Source organism: Pholcus phalangioides, unplaced genomic scaffold (assembly GCF_987345545.1).
Source record: "Pholcus phalangioides strain wild (caught in Gottingen) unplaced genomic scaffold, Ppha-v1.0 ptg000004l_1, whole genome shotgun sequence".
Taxonomy (NCBI): Eukaryota; Metazoa; Arthropoda; class Arachnida; order Araneae; family Pholcidae; genus Pholcus; species Pholcus phalangioides.
In genome coordinates, this window is record NW_028301597.1 from 27,672,809 (window position 1) to 27,692,245 (window position 19,437).

At 32.5% G+C, this 19,437-nt stretch overlaps 1 protein-coding gene across 2 annotated transcripts in view; it reads left to right on the top strand.

Moving 5' to 3' along the window:
* Window positions 1-221: 221 nt before the first annotated feature.
* Window positions 222-19,437, top strand: part of LOC149087027 (uncharacterized) — an 88,552-nt gene continuing 69,336 nt past the window's right edge. For both annotated transcript variants that reach the window (XM_089231245.1, XM_089231247.1), the window contains exon 1: window positions 222-541. The gene's annotated coding sequence lies outside the window, so the exon portion shown is untranslated. The remainder of the gene's footprint in view (window positions 542-19,437) is intronic.

Sequence of the window (19,437 nt, forward strand, 5' to 3'; positions counted from 1 at the left end):
TGTAAAATGACCGCTGATAAGGGAATTGGAAGGAAAAACTCATTGAGGTTTAATAACAGTGATAAAGGACACGAGGAAAAATTGGAAAAAGTAGGCTTGGGGGCAAAAGGAAAAAAAAATTAGAAGAACAAGGAAAAAAAAGAGGAATTCAACATCTTTTCCGATCATCATTGTCATTCGCGCATGCGTACTTCAAGCTCTCCCAGCTCCGGCATCAATGCTGCATTCCTAAGTCCGCTTGCAGCAGGAGCAGTTCCTCGTCAAAACAACATCTTTATTTATTATTGTTGTTTTAAATCGTTCGTAAGTTCTCTTCTCCGAGATCATTCGTAGAAATGTATCCAAAGAAACGGACAATTTTTCTGTACCGCGATCGTAACATGACTTGCTACTCATGGACGAACTGATACAGTAGATAGACATTGAGATACCAAAAACAAACGCCGTGACACAACCGACAGGTGATACCTGCGTCCGTCGCCGGGTGTGGTTTTTATTACTCTGAAGGGCTACTCATCTCTCTACAACCGTATTCAGATCTGTGAGTATACAAATCCATATATATAAATACTCGTGTACAAGTCTCATTTATGAAATAAGAATTATTCAATATTAATGTGCTTACAGCCAAACGTCAAAGTTTCTTAAAACAAAGGCGATATTTTTGAATTTGTACCAACTTCAAAGATTTTATGAGAGAAAAATATTCTTTTTAAGTATATATTCGACGACCTTTCTTAGCACTTTTCTGTGAAATGGTGCTCAAAAACATATTTTTTGATAGAAAGTGTCCCAAAATGGTAAAAATGATAATAGATTTTAAACTACTTATCTCGTTTTCTATGAGAAAGTCATTTTATATATGTCTAATTTTGAAGCAAATTTTGTATAATATTCGAAACACGACGGCAAAAAGGTTCTATCTATGAAATAATTTGGTATTTTCACTGTACCTTTAGCTAGTGACGGTGAAGGTTATGGAATCAAAATTTAAATGATTGTATGACACGCTCATATAAGTTACGTTCAAATCTGTCGATGAACATGTGAATTTTTTACTCACTGTATATGTATGAAGCACTGTGATTATGCAAATGCATGTACAATCTTAGGTTTTTGTTCATAACCTTATCCTAACATGGCAGAATATCATAATAATATTTTATTATGATACCCAATATCAATAGAGTTTTGGTAATAATATTTCAATCTCAAGTAAAATGTCAAAAATTACATTTTTCATGGAACGCATTTGAAGGTTTTATTCACTAATTACTTGCATGTATAAATGCAACAGTAAAGTGGACGTAACTTAGGTACTAAGCGTCGTATAAACAAAACAAGACCTGTTTTGCAATCACAGGTAATAGGGCTTTCATAAGAAAATGAAAAGGAAAATAAAAAAAATCAATATTTTCTTCCAAACTGATGGTTTAAATGTAATTGGATACCTTAATTAATATAGAAGGTAAATTATTATTGCTTATACATGACGGATACATGACATGCATGAAGGAATATATCCTTTTGATATGTTAGATGGAAAATATTCTGTCCCTTACAATTTAATACTTGCGAGCACGGGGCAAGAGGAGCCACCACTATAAATCTTTGCTAATTTTTCCGACACAACCTTGCCTCTTTTGAGGTAACGGAAGTAAGTTTCTTTGCATCAGTCCGGGGTTGTGAGCGGTCCTATCTATCTTCCTTACGACGGAGATAACTTATAAGATTTTGGTATATGATTATTGTTTTAGAAATTTATTTTCAAATCAATTGGCAAAATATTTGAATTATAGGAAGACGAACGTGTTAAAAAATACGAACATTATGAAAATATCAAAAAATATGGTTGATGATATGAGAAGATATGAATATTTTTAGATGGATTTTGTTACTTGTTAATATGAGTCGTGGTTGTACAAACTCTAGCTCTGAGACAATTATCGATTTTTTACCCGCCCCCGCACAATTAAAAATATGCACATTTAAATATCCCTTATGAGTTTTCTATATGATTCACGAAGCTTATGCAGCTTTTTATACGACATTTGAAACAGCAATCCAGCTAACATATGGCCATAAAAGATGCAATTCATCTTTGATGTCGGTTTCTGAAGGAGTGATTCATCTTTTATGTGACCTTTTAAAGGAATAACTAAGTTTTTATCTGACCTTGAAGAAACAATTCAGTTGTTATACGGCCGGAAAAAGTATTTAATATAGCTTTTAATAGCTGCAGCAGTCACCCCAAGCCGAATACAACCTCTAACCTGAAAGTCTGATTTCATGATTTAATTTTTATTATATGGTACTGTATGGTTTTCAGTTGAAGAAATGTTATGTCTGTTGTCAATTTTAAATTAGAAACGCAGTTTCACCACAAATATAAAGTCTAATTCATAATAGGCATCATTCTGTTTTATGTGAATTGTTTGGACACGGAATTGGTATTAACATACCTACCATTCGGTATGTTAAAAAAAAATCAAGTTTTCCCCCAAATCCTTTATGATGACACAATAATTTTTATATTCGAGTAGATGTATTTTTGTTGAACCATACTATATAACTGATCTTCAGTAGGTTGTTAGAATACTTTATATGGCACTAAAATATTTATCCTAGCATTTAGATTTTTGAAAGTTTCATAAATATTGGACTGTTCCCCCCTCCAAAAGATTCTTTTCCTTGTGCTATAATCTAATATAAATAGATTTGTATCAAAAATATAGGCTATGGGTGGAGCCTTGAGAGTTTTATTCACTTTTGTTAAAGAGTATCATTACACTTGAAAATGTATAATTCCTAATGTGTTATTCCTAAATTATAAATCCTAACTTAACCATGCCTAGAACTGGCAGTTTTACATAAACAATCATATGAAAGTGAAGTGAAAAATTCAGACACTTTTTCTATAGAGTCAGCAGATGGCGGCTGTTGAGTGCACATGACTTGTAAGTTACATTGAGTTGAGAGCTGTCTTCATAGGGAGAACGACGCAAGTGATTTGATACTTGTGTGAGTGGTTCTATCTATCAAGCTTGAATACATACACTATTAATGGGAGCATGAATCGTTCTCCCTCGTCACTGTCTGAATCAAAGAAATTGCGTAACGCGCAGGGTTTGTGACCAAAGATGACTTCAATTTCAATGTTTCAATACGGATGCTTACATTAAACTGGAGTTGGAGCCAACAAAATTATTTTTGAAAATCAGCCAAAATACCGAGTTTAGTCTGTGGAATCATAGCCGAAAATAAACTCTATTCCTCATATTACGTTGCAATCCTTAACATTTTCAACATCACCTTCAATATATTTTTAAGTTTCTCACCAGTGTTAGAATTTTCGCGGTGTTTTAGCATCAGTATTTTTCACTATCTACCCTCCAAAAGTACATGTTATAACAATAAATACTCTAGTATGTAATGAAGCAGATACTTTCTGCGTAGTACACAAAAGAATTGTTCAGTCAGTAAACTACTTTACAGTGTAGAACAATTAAATGAATTTTATTTATCAACTAATCAATTAGAATTTTTGCTGCGAATAAGTACTTTTAAATTCATTTTTGTCGCGGTTTTAACAACGGACAATTAAGAAGAGACACCAACAGCGTAAATTTGTTGGCAAATGATGACAATGCTGCCTCTCTATGCATTGGTAACCACTCTACAAAAATGCTACCGAGTATCGTTATATCCAAGTTTCATTGTATTTATAGAAGAAGACCCATCATCGAGTTAAATACAAAGATTAAATCATGTGTACATTGAAAAATGTCACATATGAGCTTTTATATATATAATAGAAGAAGAAACCATTTCATAGCATATGTAGAATGTTTTATACTTGGTGGTGGTGTGTACATAAATATAAGCAAAATTTCCATCCATCACTCATTTTTTTATGTGTTTTCTAACACTTTTTCCATCTCGGTTCGGTTTCTATTTCGCATTCGTATCTCAGAACTCAATATTCTTTTCTGCTGCTTCAAGTGTGAATTCCTGTTTCCTGAACGAAAAACGTCCGACCATAAATCATTATCAATTTCCTCCGAAAAATTCTTCCAAGTTTATCTCGTTCTCACTAAAGATATATGCATTTTTATTCCACGGAGCCAACCGATACCACGGGTTCCCCCCCCCCCTCCGCTATTTCACACCTATTTCATCCACAATTTCCAAAGGAAAAACTTCAGAAACTGCTCCAAATATGGATACATACGGAAAACGCAATTCTAAATATAAGTGTCTAGAGATCATTCCATTTATGAAAAGCATATTTCATGAGTAAAATATCGCTTCTACGATACATTTCCGTTCTTAAAATATGCTACATAGCATTTTTAGGTATTAGGTTATAAAATATTGAATATTTTGCAAATCGAACTTCATAAAAGATATTTATATAGAATATATTTTTACTCTTTAATGTTAATAATACAAGATGTGGATGATGTACAAATATGGAGATAAGAAACGTCATTTACACAAATTTAATGCGATTCGATATTGAACGGAGAACGATTTATTCGTGAATGGAAATGTATATGGATACAGGATATTCTAAGAAACAGATACAGTTGTGTAATCCAGTCGTGTGTTCAGATGGTTGAATAATATGTTCTTCATTTTACATTGACGGTAACGTAACGCTACAAAGTTTAAAATCATGGCATGCTGAAGGTATGTTTATCTTCATTGGAGTACTATCATTAGCATTTTTGAGCCATTTACGAATAAGAGTGGGGTTCATGTAGAAAAATTCTATTTCAGTATTCCAAAATAATCATTAAATAACCATTTTGAATGTACTAAAACTTCCTACAGGTTCAAGCATGGTTTTACATCATTTGTGTAATGATGTGCAAGCCGGAATTTAAATAAAAATCATCACTTTTATAATATTTTTTATTTTTTTATAATATACTATGCGATTTAAGTCTATTATTGTCATTATTGTGAGAAATCCAAATATAGAACTAGAACTCAAAATAAATAGTAGCGCATTATATGACGATTTCATTCTGAAAAAATATATATAATATTATATATAATAATATTATATATAATAATATTATATATAATAATATATATAATAATATTATATATAATAATATATATAATAATATTATAATTGACTATTATAATATTATAATCACCCTGTATGTATATATATACAGGGTGATTATAAAAAAAATATCCCGACATATGGGCCCCTAACTATCATACCATTCACAGAAACTGAATGAAATTTTGGCATAAGGTATTTTGATGTATGCGCTCAAGAATGATATGGAAAACAACAGTATCACTCTAACAGTTACGGTTACAGTGAGAGAATTTCGAAAATATCAAATGGCAACACCAAGTTTTTTGTATTGGAATGTGATCTCCATTGTGAAAAACCCTAAATAGCGTTCGAACGGCAACTGTAGCATGAAAATCACCGGCGGTAGATAGGCTAAAAGTGAGGACAACCAAAAAGGACAGAGAAGCAGCATAAAATAAAGCATTTTATTGTGTTTCACAAATTTTCCACATGACCTTGTGGAGGACTAATCAGGCTGGGATCTCAGCCGAAGAAACGGTGTGACGAATGAAACGAACATTAATGCTCTGGTGCACGGCAAATCCCTTTTTACTTTTTCGTAGCCTAGCTCTTTTGCTAGCGTTACTTTTGCCTAGCTCCGGGGATTTTCGTGCTACAGGTGCCATTCCAACGAAGTTTTTTGTATTGCAATGTGAGCCCCATTGTGAAAAACCCTAAATAGCGTTGGAATGGCACCTGTAGCACGAAAATCCCCGGAGCTAGGCAATGAAAAAGTAAAAAGGGATTTGCCGTGCACCAGAGCATTAATGTTCGTTTCATTCGTCACACCGTTTCTTCGGCTGAGATCCCAGCCTGATTAGTCCTACACAAGGTCATGTGGAAAATTTGTGAAACACAATAAAATGCTTTATTTTATGCTGCTTCTCTGTCCTTTTTGGTTGTTCTCACTTTTAGACTATCTACCGCCGGTGATTTTCATGCTACAGTTGCCGTTCGAACGCTATTTAGGGTTTTTCACAATGGAGCTCACATTGCAATACAAAAAACTTGGTGTTGCCATTTGATATTTTCGAAATTTCCCCACTGTAACCGTAACTGTTAGAGTGACGCTGTTGTTTTCCATATCATTCTTGAGCGCATACCTCAAAATACCTTATGCCAAAATTTCATTCAGTATCTGTGAATGGTATGATAGTTAGGGGCCCATATGTCGGGATAGTTTTTTTTATAATCACCCCGTATATATATATATTATTTATAATAGAATACACACAGTCAAAGATTTTGTTACAGCGACCCCAATCGTCCTACGGAAAACTGATTATATTGAGAGGTCGTTTAAGGAAAAAATAAGAAAAATTGGAAAAGTTAGAATAATTTCCATCTTTCCAAAGATAATTTCTATAAAAAATATAATATATATTATAATATATAGACGGAGTAAAAAAATATATATAAATATTTCTGTTATGAAGTAAGTTGAGTTGTGCAATGATAATGCATCACGTTTGAAAATGATGATAAAATGTTAATAATAATTGTACATGTGCACAAATATATACCAAATTCGTCAATATTAAGGATCAATGTCAAAAACAATTTTTGGCGCATGACTTTCGTTTATTTCTTTGCAGAAAAGATTGAAAACAGAGTTGAATATTTGGGTGCTGTATTGTATTTAATGTTCTCTGTGGGTTAGATTGACTGAAAACAACAAGCTATGAATAGAAAAAGTATTTTTAACATACCATAGCAGTTGCTATAATGAAACGGACGCAAAAACGCCTGGTCATCATAGCAAGCGTCAAATGTGTATATATTTACGTCACCTTTTACATTAATTTCTTGTAGACCAGCGTTTCTCAACCCATGGTCTGCTGATCAGAGCTGTTCCGCGACGATGGTGTATTTGGTCAGCAGGGAGACTTGATAATTCAATTTTAAATGAATGGAAAATTATTCAGTTGTTGTAATTGATATTATAGTAATATCCACATTGGATTCACAAATAAAAACTTTACTTTCATACTTAGGTTCATTATACCTACTCACAGAAAATGCAGGAAACTGCGATCCTAAATACGCGATATCACTAATTTGCAGTCCAAAAATCCAATTTATGACAAATTTGCTAATTACTGCAAAAAAGGGGGGTGTGCAGGGTGGAGAAATAAAAGGTTGCTACAAATCGCAGTCAACAAAAATTTGACGGGAAAAAAACGTTCAAATCGCTCGATTACTGTAGAATACGGGACATCGCCAATTGCTGTTAAAAACTTTGTCATAAGTCCGCAAAATCCCCAGTTGTAGTTAAAATATCTTAAAAAATTTAGAAAAACCAGTTTAACTTAGCAATGTGAGATAAATAGTTATATTTGTACCCAAAATTATCATAAGTTATAAAAAACGCTGTTTATTATATAAATACAAATAAATACTAACGAATTTAGTGAGCATTATAAATTTAAATAAACATTATTGAAAAAATGTGACGAATATATGAAAAAGGTATTCAAAACCACTAGAAATGCAGAAATGTTCCATAATACGGGACGCAAGTGGTCCCCGTCGAGTTTTTTCAGACATTTTACTGGTCCTTGGGTTCAGAAATTTTGAGAAACACTGGTGTAGACCTTCCAAATTTCCTCATATAATTTTATTTTTCTTTTGACATTAAAATAATTAAAATTCCTTCAAAATACAGCGATAGTGGATAAAAACGCATTTATAGAGCAAAAAAAAAAAAACCAGTTTGACTTCAATGACTAAAAGTCAAAGTTCCCTTATTTTACACTAAATTCAAATTAAATAAAAAAATACATTTCTTTTAATTTCTTTTTAATTTACGGGTTTGTTAGTTTCAAAGAAATTTCTAGAATGGATATATTGCTCAAAGCAACGCTTCGAATAAGTTATTTGGCTATTAAAAAACCAAAATCAATAGATAAAAAATACTTCTTTGAGGCTTCACCGCGAAATAATTAAGAGGCTGGAGGAAATATTTTGTTGATTTATTTTTCGTATTCATAAATTTTTATAAGGGCTTTTGTTCGTTTTTTTTTTGAAATTTGAAAAACTAAATTGTTATGAATAACTTTACAAAAGAAAATGAGTTTCCCATATCATGTATTTATTCATTATGAAATGAGACATGAATGACAATTTCTATCAAAGAGAAATTTCAATATTAAATTGAATTTCATTATACTGATACTGAATTTTAAACGAATGACTCTCTAGTATCAATAATTCAATATAATAATTTGAAATTCATGTTTGAAGTAATTGAATTTTGTTCCATATTTCTATAACCAGTTTCGAATGATTCCACGATTTTGATTCATTTTCGTTTAAAGTTATTGTGAGTATAATGTTAAATGTCAGATACTGATGTGATTAAATTACGGTGATTCAATTCGCGGATTTAACGCTGCTTCAAAAAAAAAACAACATTCTATGCATATTTTCAGAGAGAGAAGTAGATGAATTTTAGTTGAATTTAAAATTATTTCTTTATCTTGTATGAATATTTAAAGGATGGGACAGGAAATTACGGAATAGATTAAAATGAATAACAGTGGTTTTTTTTGCATGTGAACATATTAATTATTCAATAATTAATTTTTATAATCCTGTATGCAAACTTCGAGATAATTCATTAAACCCTTAAATTCACGTGTTAATGCTAAACGCGAATTTTTCTTCTTTTTTTCGCTTTGGGTGAATGACAAAAATCCACCGAAACTGAAAATATGTTAAATTTAGCAGCTGAAAATGCTGCAGACATCTCAAAATTTAATTATATTGGGATTTCAATTTATTCATCCCTATTTGAATTTTCCATTTGAATATATCGTCTGGTATTGACGGATTTCTGCGTCACCTTTCACATCGCTTTTGAGTAGATTTTAAATTTATTCATACGAAATATCCTAAAGAGTCTCAGACACGGCTTTTATTTTTAAGTTCAGCATTTAAATTCAAAGATATTCGAAAAATTGAGAAAAGTTTTGAAAACGTTAGAATATTGTGGATGTGCCGAGAACTGAGATCAGGAAATGTTTAGTAAATAGCATTTGTTCTGATCAATATTAGAATATTTTAATTTATTTTGATTTTTGGATCGAATTTGACGGCAGTGCATTTGAATAATATTTCCTCACAATACAATGCCAATTTCAATTTCAACGAATTATCAACTTCCGGAATTAGCATTTTATCCAATTTTCTTGACATAAATCCGAGGACATTTCATTTAACGAGCTACACAAAAAAATCATTGAATATTTTCAGCGTTTTCGATGGTTATTATTGCACATATCAGTTTATATTTCATAGTTATATCATCTAATGTTATTATTATCATCATCATTAACCATTTTCAGTCCACTACATCCAGCAGTGGATTGAAAATGATTGATTACGATCTGATGGTAATTAGTTTCAAGGTATGTAGATATTCACCAACCATCGGCGGTCCAAGTTCGTAAGATTCTAATTTCTCATGTTTTAACCATTTTGACCGCAATAGATTTTTATAGCTTTCAGATTTAACAAACTAATAATTCAGAATTAAATGTTATACAAGGCAATTAGTTTTATCAAAAACAAAATTAGAAATAAAACTTCTAGAAAATAGATGCATAATATTTACACATTATTTTTATAAAGCTGCACACAACTGTCAAAATATTTTTAATGTTTCAGTGACATTATTCAACGGTGAAAGACCTACGGATCTAGTGTTGAGATTTCATAAATGAAGTGAATTCGAAAACTATAGTGTAATTTCCTTCGTATAATCCGCATACGTGAAATATATTCACGAATAATTCAATCTCAAGGAATAGAAGCAGTTGTTGATCCGATTTTCGTAGAAAATAAATATATTAATTTGTCTACTTAAACCAACATAAATTTTTACAGCAAATTACGAACCAATTTTTTAAGTATTTATTCATATTCAAACTTGTTAGAAAAAAATCTGCACTTATTATAGGAACATAATCTCTGCAATAAGAAATATTCCCGGGTCTTCATAGCGTATCAAATCCGCGGATTTGACGTGGGGAAATATGGTATGTGTAAATATGTTCATTCTCCAAACAAATAAAATCAATAGTACTAAATCTCAAAATATAATGTAAAGTCCTTCGTTTTGAACCCGAACATTCACTTTTTGGAATTTTCAAAATGTTTCTGCATTTCTTATGCTCAAAAATGCATTAAGAATATAAATCTTCTCAGCGATTTATTTTTCAATCTCTTTTTCGAAGAAATAATTCAGTTTTTCAAGTTTCTTTCAGCCAAAATGTACGATACATTCATCTTCACATCCAATTTTTCCCAGAATTTTATTGCTAAATTTTATACAATAAAATCACACTTTTCCTCTGGAGGCACTTTCTCTTAGAAGCCATCTTAAAAAAAAAAGTTTGAATTCATGTGCTACCCACGCCCCCCTGATGAAAACTCCTAAAGTATCATATCTCTAACTCAAAGCTTACACAATCCCTTAAGTCAAGGTTTAAATCGCTGAGGTCAAGAGAAAAAAACTTGCAGTAAGAAAAAGCAACCCACACGTTTTTGGCACCAGGGACTGAAAATGGATACAAATCTTGTTAGGAATGAATAGTTAAGAGAAAAATATATGGATATATATACTAGCTTTCTCTTCTCTTCCCTCTTCCTTTGCATTAAAGAAAATTATTCCACTGCATTTACAAACAAGACGAGAATAAAGAACAATAATCCTAAGACGTAAAAGGCAACGCTAATTGCTATCCAATTAAATAAACAAAAATATACAAACACATCAAGTATTCTTTCATGCTCGATGCATCAAATACATTAACAGCAATTTGTCAAATAATCGTATGGAAATTAGCAAATGGATCCCTTAAGAGAGCTCATAAATCACACATTTCTCCTTTTCTTCCCCACTTGACGTTTGTTATGGCATTTCCAAGAGTAGAAAATAACCATGACCGAAGGATTGTTGTAATTTGAATCGGGACAAAACCTTTTTTAGCGTTTTATTTTATTTATTTTTTTCTATTTCGTGTTGTACAATGATTGTTATTCGTATCCATTTTTATTTCTTGTGTGGTTACGCGAATGATAAAGTAAAAAAAAAAAAAATGGCTATCAAAGGAAACATAAGAACAAAGAGATGGAACCATCAGGAACGAGGGAAGAGCAATGACAGTCGAGTTGATGGAACGGAAGTAATAAAAAGGTTGATGAATGGCTTCCGGTCGTAATTGCATAAACGTGTTGCAACCAGAGCTTACTCTCTAATCAGAAGACATGTCAACATGTCAAACGGCATATCACGAAGTTACTTTATTGCTCTTACGCCTTTCTCTCTGTATTACTTTTTCGTTTCTAGTTTTTCTTCTACGTATATAGGAAAGGACAATAAATGGTCCTTAATCCATTGGATTAAGCATCACCTTCCAGCATCCAAAAAAAGACAGGAGATGGTATAGAATTTTTTTTTTCATCTTCACGTTCTCTTCCATAATGCCCTGCTTTGATTAATAACGTGTGTATTAGAAAGTGACGGGTGGGTTTAAACATACTTTTGATGTAGGATTGGAGTAGATTAAAAAAGGGATTATGGTCGACAATGAGTTTCCAGAAAATCCGCATTAAAAAGTATATCTTTCAGATAACATTTTTTTATCAATCCTCTTTAAAAATTAGAGCTCATTTATAGTTATTTTTATTATATATATATATGAGCTTTCTTAAGTGAATTTTAGTTTCCTCAACGTTGCTTAAAATGAGATTTACTTAAACCTATAAAATTTTTGACAGATGAAGAGTTTCATGAATTTTATTCATGATTATAAAATGAATGGTGGTATTATATCACCGCATAATCTCTCCATATAGATGATAATTTAATCAAAAAGACAGTATATACTTAATTCGATATCATTAATGGAGCTTTTCGTTTAATGTGTTTACCTATATTCCCCCTATTCTAATTAGTTAATATATGACCGGTGTTGATAGTTGTTCTGGTTTTGAAGTGTTTCATTTACTTACATAATATCCATAGATTAAACATATATATCGTTATTTGCAAGTTTATCTCATATTTATATAATGATTTAATATATAATAATTTCAGGCGCCATACTTGCATACACTGCACTATATATGTATAGCGTTGCCACATATATATGCTACGGTGAATATGATAAACTGGAAACTATGCATAATTGCTGGTTATTATGCCTAAGCAAAAAATCTTCTTGGTGATTTTATAAATTTCATTACAATTATCATTTAAACCAACGATTATGCATAAATCCTGAATGAAGTTATTAAGTTTAATAAATATGGAAAAAACTCGTATGAATATATAATTTTCATTTTACCACCTATCAATTTTATCCGTGTTTTATGTATGCGGTACACGTATTTTGCCATAAATTCAGGTGAAACTGAAATATATATATGTATATAAAGCTGTCTTTTTCCACACATTTCAATTATGTGCAAACATGACTAACATTGCTGATCGAAATCATTATTCTGTGGGTTGATGTTTGAGTCCCATGTCCCGCAAATTTAAGTTGTCCCTGCTTGATTAAAAACCTAATTTAATAACTCGAATTCGTTGTTACATGTTCGAATAACTAATTTTTTAATGACTCCGTTAATTTTTTTTACGGTTATTGTCCTGGATTTGATTTATTTTTTCGAATCTTACACAGCAATAGAAACCTGTTTGAAATTCAAGACCCTTCGAATTAACATTTCTGTTTGAATTCATTCGAATGCGGTTAAATAACTTACTTTATGAAAACAAGATTTTGTGAAGGCATTTCCTATTTATATCGCTGTGATATACAATTCATAAAAACTGCCAACAAATGATTATAATGACTAACTGTATGATTAACCAGTGACAATATGTTTTTCATTTACGAATTTGTGAATTTTATTTGTATTCAAATTCACTGAAGCAGGCTTGGAAAACTCACTCCATAACGACCATATGAATATGTATTCGCATACATACACATTTTATCAAAAGCCAGACATGTATAACATTATATCTAGTAACTGAATAGCTGAATTTCATATTCAAAATTGACGGTTTGAAGCTTTCTGAGTCTAATAAGTCTCATTTTCACGAGAACTGTAAGGTTCATTCTACACTTGGGGCTTATTTGTTTGAAAATGTATTTAATGGAGGATACCGCCCCCCTCGTTTGTTACTCGAAATCAATCGCTTCGCATCATAAATTAATGATGTTGCCGGGGTCGTAATTAGTTTGCCTCCAACTTCCGATTCCCGTACTTCAAAAGTGCTCATTCTCCGGAGACTTTGTATTCTAGTTTCGGTTGTGTGTACGGAAAGCGTGTTATATACATAGCAGAATATAGATGGTCGCTGGATCCGGGAAAAGTGAATATGGATTGGAAGTAGGTCGAGGGGAAAAAGCTCCTCACTAACGAGCTCTTTCCTGCCATATCAGGCTTTCAACGGAGAAAAAAACTTTACAGTAAAAAAAGGGATCTTTCGTTAACGGGTACCCTTTCTTCTTAAAAAAAACGCATTTTTCATGCTTCGAACGGAATATATATATGTTGGGTTTTATCGATTGCTAACGATATACAGTATAATGTTGTATACAGACAGTGCAGCTCTGATACATTTTATTTTTGGCTAAATAAATTATTCTCATCATTTCATCCATTGGAAAAAAATCCCCGTCATACTTCAATTCCACGTGAATTCTGAATTTCGATAGCTATTTTTCCGACAAAGAAACATCAATCCCATGCAGGGGCAAAAAAATGAGTATCGGAAGCTTTTAAAAACTCCACTTCAATGACTCTTCTTGAAAATGTGACTTGACGATCCCAGTTTTATTCTTTATACTATATAATTAGATGACGTTCAAGAGAAAATATAATACAGTCATATCTCGACTAACGAAGATATATTTCGTTCCCGAATCACATTCGTATGCCGAAACGCGATTTCGCATATATTCCTATGCAAAATCCTTTTATTCGTTCCAGAAATGGTCCAAAATTTGAAGATAAGTTTCATAAAACAGTGAGAATCGCTGTGAAAAAGACAAATACTGACCGAAGGATGAGATAAACAACTTCACAATTGCATAGATAAGAACATTTTAAATTCTCCTTTATCTATATCCAATTTTAAAGTTGTGAAGCTGAAAATGTGTGTACATATTTTAGAATATTTACGCTATGTAGTCGAGTTCGTGAGCCATAGTGATAAAAGGAAAGTGTGTGAAGTAATGTGCTGTCAGGTACAGTCAGTTTATTAGTCCTTCAAACACACGGAGATGTAAAATATGTGTTTCCAGAATGTCCAGACTGTTGAGTTTGATATTAAGTTTATTACCGTGTGCACTCAAAGAATTCAAGTCTAAAAGGTTTTCATTTTCTAAATGCATTTTCCCTTAGCTTATCATCCATTTGACATAAAATGTCTCAATATCTCTAAAAGAGAAATAAAGGTGCATCTGGAAAAGAAATAATATGGCTCGAATGACTTTTTGGTTCGATACTTATAGAATTGATTTTGATAAGGCTCGAAAATTTTGATCGTGACATGGCTGTTTTATATTGACATATGCATCCATGTCATGCCTGAAAACAGTTCGTTAACCGAATCCGTATTCATTAGCCGAGGCAGAAAAACGTCGAAAAAATTCTTCGGTAGCCGAAAAATTGCGTAAGCTGAGGCGTTTGTTAGCCAAGGTATCACTGTAATTCTATATTGTGCTAGCTGAAGGTGTCTTAGGCAGCATCTTCATACAAATATCTTAATCGTATTCACGTATATTTTTTCGAAATTTGTTTTTTCGAACTTGTTTTAATTATATCTATGGACTGTTATCTTGATCACACTCATTCAATTTTTATTTGCCGTTAAATTTCGACGCATACATTACTCCAAAAATACTATTTGAAATTTGATTTTGACCTACTTAATTCAGTTGTCAGTAATAAAAATTCTTGGTTGATTACCCGAAAAACAAAAAAAAATGCATTCGTATACTTTCCTATTTCTTTTTGGTAGTGGAAATTTAACTTTTTTGCATTTTGCATAATAATTAAATGACTCTAATGATACAAACTCCTTATTATGAGTTCCAAATATTATACATAAATTGAGATCAGATAATAGTGAGCAGGAACGCATACACCGATTAATATTTGTCAATCATTATTGTAGTTTTTCTAAAGGTCTCAAAAGTCAAAACAATTTTATATAAAAATAATTACTTTCCAAAAAACTGAAAAAAAATCAGTTATATCTGAAAGCAAACAAACTTCGTCTATTACGATATTCAAATATAATGAGCCGAAATATAACTCGAAAGTAAATTGTATTTACTGAGAATTTTCGGTTCAAAGTTCTTAAAATCCATGCTATTCTATCGGAATCAATACTTGGCCTAACTTTTCTGGTGTCTTTAAACTTAAACCGAAAGCAAATTCTTGTAGTCTTACAGGTTCACACTGCATAATTTTCATGTATACATTCAGTCCGGACAGTACGCAAGATTACACAGAAATCCATCGATATTAGAAGGTTTAATTCGAATGTGAAATTCAAATGCTGACGAATCTTAATGGCAACGTCATTATTTTGATACATGCATAGCGTTTTTAATTGCTAAATATAGCATGTTGTCAGATTTTCGGTGTCTTCTTGACATGCATTCAACCAATTTTGCAATCAAGCTTATAATTTACGCCGTATTTCCCCGCATTAGCCAGCATATCGTAAAAATCAGGGGACGTCATATTTTTACAAATGCTGAAGTCTAACTCATTCCCACCATAACGGGAACATTCAGAAGATCAATATTGCTCTATATCAAAAACCAAATAAATACTTGAATTGGAATAAAACAATTGTTTCCACTGTTACAAACGTATTTTGTCTCTGAATTCAATAACGAAAATGAAAAGTCAGTATTAACTTAATCAGTCTAACTAATTTAATCATCGTCAGTTTAATAGCAAACACAGATACAGATATTGTTTTTTGCATGCTCGTAGATTGAAGAAACATGCTGTTGCTTTTTGTAATAAAATATCACGTTCTGCGCAGAGAGATTCTTTAATTTTTTTGCTATGCCCATTAAAATCTTGAACACATGATCATAAATTGCAAAAATACTAAGCTGCCTACTAGGTTTTTTTTCTGTTTTTTTTTAGAGGACCAACATTGTTCATATAATTGCAAAATATCTGAAATTTGCAGTAAATCAAGATTTTTCGTACCAAAAGCAAACATGAAATTAATTCGAATTATTCTAAGCGTAATTGGTAAAGCACAAATGATTTTAAAATGCTGAGAAAAGCCAAATCGATTTTTCAAGTATCTAAGACATCTGGAATATGTGACTCTAATTTCCCGACCTACCAGGAATACCCGTAATTCCCGGCATGCCTTTTAATGCAAAGCGATACGGTATATATTTATCAGAAAAAAAGACAAATTTTGTTTTAATTTTATTATTATAGCAAATATAAGTCTTTGCTATCGATTTGATTAAATTACAAATTATTTATTTATTTCTACATTAATTAGTTTATTGAAGAATTGAATAATATTTGGAATGATACAAAAATAAAATAATCAGTAGGAGTGTGAAACATTAATAAAGAGGGAATACTCGTGCGTGAATAGCCATCGTGTATAATATGGATAAATATTTTAATTAATTTAGAAAAAAATATTTATATTAATTATGTAAAAAAATCTTAATTAAAAATTTTCAATTACAGTTTTTTCCCCCTCTCTCTCTCTCGGATGAAAATGCAAAAATAGAATTAATATGTAATTATTATGAGTGGGGATACGACTTAGGTTCCCAGCAGAAAAAAAATTTAAGAAATAAATTTCAAATTAATCACTTCATAGAATTGAATCAGGTTTGATAATACCCAAATCAATTAAAAATCTTAATTAATTACATTCTTCGAATCAGAAAACAAATATTAATATTTCTGCTACTTATTGCACCGCAATGTGATGGAAATTGCACTAAATGCTATGATCTACTTACTTAGTACAGGGTGTTCTAAGAATTCGTAAATAGCTTGAAAATCCATAAAGAATATCAGAGTCGGTATATTTGAATGTGGTTTTCCAAAAAAGATATTTCTACTTGATGATGGAAGGGGGATTTTATTTTGGTGCAGAAAAAAATTAGTTCAAAATTTTGTCAATAGGGGGTGATGCACGAGTGAAAATAGCTGGAAATATGCAAATGAGAGTCCTACAAAATGCAGGCTGTGCGGTAAACAGCTCAATTCATTCACTCATATAAGGTTTTCATCGTGATGTTGGCATTGGTGGATAAAGCACCATTGGTAAAATTGAATGCCACCCACAAAGCACCGGCAGAAGCTTTATGGTTGTTTCGGATGCGAAATTGCAATAAAACAAATGTTCAGGTCCAACCACTACCACCACTACTTAACGTGACATGAACCACGTACAAATTCCTCTGCGAAATTTATAACGAATCGGCGCATGCTAGAATATGTGTTCTTAATGTATTTGTGGCTCCTAACTGAGTTATGTTGTCAGAGTTACACTCATTTAGTGGCCTGGCTAGTGCTGCAATTTAGCTTCCATATTTTCAAGTGAAGACTGTGATTGCTTGGATTTCCATAGTATGTAAATGTGTTGTACATCTACCTGCTCCTTCTGGAGAGACTTTCTCAATGGGAAGACCGGCTAGAGTTGGTGCTTCGAAGTTGAAAAAACAGCAGAAAACCGAATTCTGCCGATCATCACTCTAACTACACCTCTGATCACTACTACCGAACTCTTGCGCAAAACCTTGAACTATTTTTATTTTCTGAACAAAAAACCCCGCCTTTTTTGAGAATAACTTTTATGTAGATCGCATTCAAATATACCAATTCCTTAAATTTTTACGAATTTTAAACTATTAACGAATTAATGGGGCAGCCTGTATGTTGTTTTTTTGATCTATTGTTTTTTCGTGATTGTGATTTGAAACATTATAATGCTCACTACTTTTACATTAAACCCCCCCCCCCATAAAGAAAATTACAGTAGTATATCTAAAACAGGAACCTCTCGCTATATAGTTCCTGCCGCCCTAGATATACTTACGTACCAAGGCAAGAGGAGAGTCACATAGAGAAAAGGTTCCGTGGATAAGTCCCGTTTTTCCCGGAAGCGCGTAAATAAATCATTTCCTTCTCCTTTTCACTTCCTACCTCCGCCGCCGCCAACTGTGGACGAAAAGCGGAAGTTCCTGGCTCATAAATAAATCTACTGGAGGAAGCTTATTTCTAGGTGAACCCTAGGCCATTAGGTAAGACAATCTCGACTAAATGCAGTCCACATTTTGTGGTAAAGTTATTACCCACCTTTAGTCGGTCTCTATATAATTCTTTCTTGTGCTTTGGTTTTTTTTTCCTTCTTCCAAGTTAGCTCCATTCTTATTTCCTTTTTTCCAACTTTTGTTTCATGTTCTTTTTGGTCATGTCTTTGGTTCTCACGATTCTGTGTGAGTCAGGCTCTGAGTTATTTATCATATCTGGAGATTTGCAGTGTTGAAATTGCTTTTCAAGAAAAACGCGTAGAAATATTTTAGCTATCCTAGAGAATCTCTCTCTCTCTCTCTTTCCATTTTTCTATCATTTTATTATTATTTTTTTCAAATTAAGTTTCTATTATGTTTTATGCTTTGATTCAGAGTAATGTGCGAAGGTTTTCAATGGCTGGCTGATTGATATGCAGAGATGAATTCAGGAAAGAATGAAACTAAACTGCTGTTGCGGGGAATCGAATCCCAGTCCTCTCACTTGCCGTATGAACGCCCTACACCACTAGACTACAAAGGCCACGAATCTCAATCTGTCCTTAGAGGTCGTGTACGATAACGGTCGTACCTAACTGGGGCCAAAGCTCACAGCTCACAATGGCTGACACTGCTTTTGACCTTTGAAGATCGGACACATCTGCTTCCCATCTGACAGATATATCGAAGTGTTCCCGAAGGATGGGTGTATCCGAAAAACATAATTCGCTACAGTGGCTGGCACTGCCACCAGCTGGTGACTTATCCAGTTATGATGCCACTCTCCTCTATCCATGCGAAGGTTTATAACGGCTGGCTGATGTAATGATGATAAATATCGCCATCTGGTGGCAGTGTCAACGATTGGGAGCTTTGGCCTGAGTTGTCCAACCGTGCATGTACGGTCCCATTACGACTCGTAAGTCAAGGCGTTGGTTAGCCGAGGTATCACTGTACCTTCTTTGTGATTCAAATTATAATAAGGAAAAAAAATCGGATTACAAACTTCAAGGTAAAAAA